Genomic DNA, 3,922 nt, shown 5'->3' with positions numbered 1-3,922 from the left:
AATATTGAATGCTTTTCACCAACAACTGGGAACAAAGCAAGAATGTATTTTCTCATCAATATTTTTCAACATGGTTCATAGATACTATGGTCATTGAGAAAAAAAGAAATAAAAAGCACCTACTTTGGAAAGGAATAAATATAACTCCCTTCATAGATGATATAATTGTGTGCAAATAGAATCCTACATAACCTACCAAAAATAAGCACCACCACCACCCCAAAAAAGAAAAAAGAAACAAAATTATAAGTACTGAGCACTTATGAGCAAATTAAACAAGGATGATGGAAATGAGAGGTCAGTATATAAAAATCAATTGTATTTCTATAGTCTTACTCTTATAACAATATAAATTTTCATTTATAAAATATAATATTTCATTTGCAAAAGCATCTCAAATCATAAAATTCTTGGAAATAAATTTTTTAAAAATTAAAATTTATTTAAATTTATCCCTATGACCTTTATATAAAAAATTACAAAGCAGGGCCTTATACAACACCTTTACACAGAAAATTACAATACATTACTGAGAACAATAATATAGAATCTAAAGAAATGGAAGTATATACTATATGCATGGACTGGAAGCTCAAAAATTGTAAAGATGTCAGTCATCTCCAACTCAATCTGAAGAGTCAATGTAATTCCAATGAAAACCTTAGCAGAAGTTGGCAAACTTATTATAAAACTTATATGGAAATGCCAAAGACATTAAACAGAAAAACATTTCTGAAAAGGAAAAAAAGAATTGATAGCTACATTTCTTTAAAAATATATTAATCAAGACTGAGACATTGGTAAGAGGATAGGTAAATTTAGCAATGGGATACATAGACAAATAGCATAGATATTGAGCCATGTGCGTAAGGTCAAATGATTTTTGTTAGATATACAAATGTAATATGATGAGAAATGGAAATTATTTTCAATGAATGGTTCTGGAACAATAGCCTATTCATATGAAGAAAAAAAGTATTGGTCCCTACCTTACATCAGATACAAGAACTAATTTGTGATGTATCATGGGACTTAAATATAAAACTAATATTATAATACTTCTAGAAGAAAACATAAAGAAGGGTCTTTGTAATTTCTAGATAAACATGAATTTCTCAGGAAAGAAAAAGCAATAAATATAAAATAAAAAACTAATAAATTGGATTTCACCAAAATTAAAAACATTAAGAAAATGAATAAAGAAGGCATGGATTGGGAGAAATATTTACTATACAAATGTCTAATAAAGGATTTATCTCCTTAATTTACAAAAGACTTCTACACCTCAATAATAAAAACAGAAATCAACTTGTACATTAGACTTTAATAGACAAAAAGGGACATAAGAATGATCCATTCATATGTGAAAGAAGGCTCAGTATCATTAATCATTAGGTGAATACCTATGAAATTAAAGTGAGATACTTTTATGCACCCACCAAAAAGCTGAAGTGAAAAAAACTGACAATACCAAGAGTTGGAGAAGATAAGGAAAATCTGGAACTTTCATATATCACTTAAGGAGGTGTAAAATGGTGCAACTATTTTGAAAAACCGTCTGGCAGTTTGTCATTAAATTAATTATATGTCTATTTTATGACTAAGCAATTCCACTGTTAGGAGGAAGAGATCTATAAATTGATGGTCACAAAAAGATTTGTCTGTGAATGTTTGTAGCTTTTATCATAATAATTCAAATCTAGAGGTAACCCAAATGTCCATCAGTGGGAGAATAAATAATCAAATTATGGTGTAGATATACAATATGACTCAGCAATAAAAAGTAACAAATTACTAATACACAATAACATGGATACATCTCAAAACCAACTGAGTGAAGCCAGACCCAAATGAATAGATAGTCTATTATTCTACCTATACGAATTTCTAGAAAAGCCACAATATATGGTGATAGAAATCAGAACAGTGATTATGGATGGCCTAGGAGAAGAGGGTGTTGTTCCTTGAGAGGCCAACAGGGATCTTTGAATGGCATGAAAGATATTCTGTATCTTAATAGGTGTGAGGATTAGATAGGTGAACACATTTGTAAAAATCCATCACTTAAGATTTGTACAGGACACTGAATACCTTGATTAAAGTTTTGAGAGATAGACAACAACAGGAGCCCTATCTTTATGGGTTATAATTTTCCTGAGTACATTGCAAAAAAAAAAAAAAATGCAGGAGTAGATTTAAAGGATCCTTAGCAGAAACTCCAATCCTAATCTTCATTTTCATGAGCCAAAATCATCTTAGAACCTGGGGAACCTGATGCTTTCATCTGTCCTCTTCCAGTCCAAGAATGAGCTCACCCATCTCTGGCTCTAAGAAAGTCCAGAAACTGAGAAAGAACATCAGCTTCTAAGATTAAAATAGGTGACCTGCAGGAACTATAATTGATTTTAAAGAATAACATCCCTGGTTTTGATCCCATCTCTTACTCTCAGATAAATTACTTAATTTGTCCTAAGCCTTGACTTCCAGTTTTATAAATAAAGATAATCAAACTTGCCTTGAAGTTTATTGTATGGAATATCAACAAGATTTTTTCATTAGTTGCATCTTCTGTGAAGCCTTCCCCAATGTGCCTGACCAGCTGCAAACCTACTGCTTCCCAGTTGCACTCAGTCATAGTATTCTTCCTTAGAGCCCCCAACATTGAAGCAATTTTGTATTTACTTTTTTTTTAATCCAAAATCTTTTTATTAACAGTAAGATCCAATAAGATCTGGGGTTAGTTTTCGTGGCCATGGCTGGCCCTCTGGCCTCTGACCCGCTTGAATTTCCGGCCTTGGAATAGACATAGGGTTTGGTGTGGATGTGCCGGGTCCTGGGAACCTTGCCAAAATGCTGGTGCACCTCTTGGCCATTGTGAGGACCAGCTGTAGCTCTTAGGGGAGTCCAAGGCCAGCTGGTCAAAGTTGAGGATCTAGCCCCCAGTCTTGAGGATGTGGCAGTGGACTAGGCTGCTCACGCACAGTGCACACATAATCAGTTTGGGCACCTCCTGAACACACGCGTTATCTCTTATGGTCCCATGTCCCACAGCCATTTTGTTTTCTTGGTCAGGAAGCTTCATCTTCCAGATCATTCAGGAGAGGGAGACAGGTACGACTCATGAACAACTTCTTCAGTACAAGTTGGTTGAAGGTGGAATTGGTTCACCTAGCCAGAAACCTGTACAACTTGACCAACGACCTTAGGTAGATGTCCTCGTTCTTGGGCTCCTTGCACCAAAACTTTCGGTCCTCGTGAAGGATGTCAGCTCCCATGATACTTTTTGTGAATAGTTGGTTAATGTCATTTCTCACCCCTGCTACCCCACTAGACCCCATGTGTCTCCAGGACACAGAACAGGTATATATTTGCTTACCTCCATCTGGAACAGTTTCTGATATATGGTAAATAATAAGTGTTCCTGGAGAATTACTGACTGTTCCATGAATGGGAATTTTTATCATAAATCAATTCCTCTCCCACTTTGGCAAAAGCAGGTAAAATTATAAAACTCCCATCTATCCTTTCCTCTCTTCTTTAATTTCAACACACACACACACACACACACACACACACACACACACACCAGACTATAGACTACTTTGGGGGAGCCTTCTTTTCACCTTTATCATTTATCTGAGTTCATTAGCACCTGGTCTTACTTGTCTTATATATGTGTGTATGTGTGTGGCAGGATTAGAGCAAGGGTGTAGAGGGAAGGGTGCATTTGGCACATGGAGAGATTTGTCTCCTAATGACAGCCTCAGAGAGATAACCCTGCCCTTAAGGAGGCAGTAGGAGGCTTTGAAAACACAGTCTTGAGGCAATCTGCTGCGGTCTTTGTTGGTTCAGAAGAACTTTTACACTGCAGGGAGGGTTGCTCCAGGCCACCTATCACTGTTTTCCATCAGCCTTGGGGGTG

General features: G+C 35.8%; 1 pseudogene; it reads right to left on the bottom strand.

The window, feature by feature from the left end:
- Window positions 1-2,737: 2,737 nt before the first annotated feature.
- LOC124108764 (large ribosomal subunit protein eL18-like) lies at window positions 2,738-3,275 on the bottom strand (annotated as a pseudogene).
- Window positions 3,276-3,922: the final 647 nt, after the last annotated feature.

Source organism: Marmota monax, unplaced genomic scaffold (assembly GCF_021218885.2).
Source record: "Marmota monax isolate L192 unplaced genomic scaffold, Marmota_monax_Labrador192_F-V1.1 WCK01_AAM20220418_F8-fsc00033, whole genome shotgun sequence".
In the NCBI taxonomy this organism is placed as follows: Eukaryota; Metazoa; Chordata; class Mammalia; order Rodentia; family Sciuridae; genus Marmota; species Marmota monax.
The sequence above is the reverse complement of the archived record's forward strand: the minus strand, read 5'-3'. Positions and strand labels throughout refer to the sequence as shown.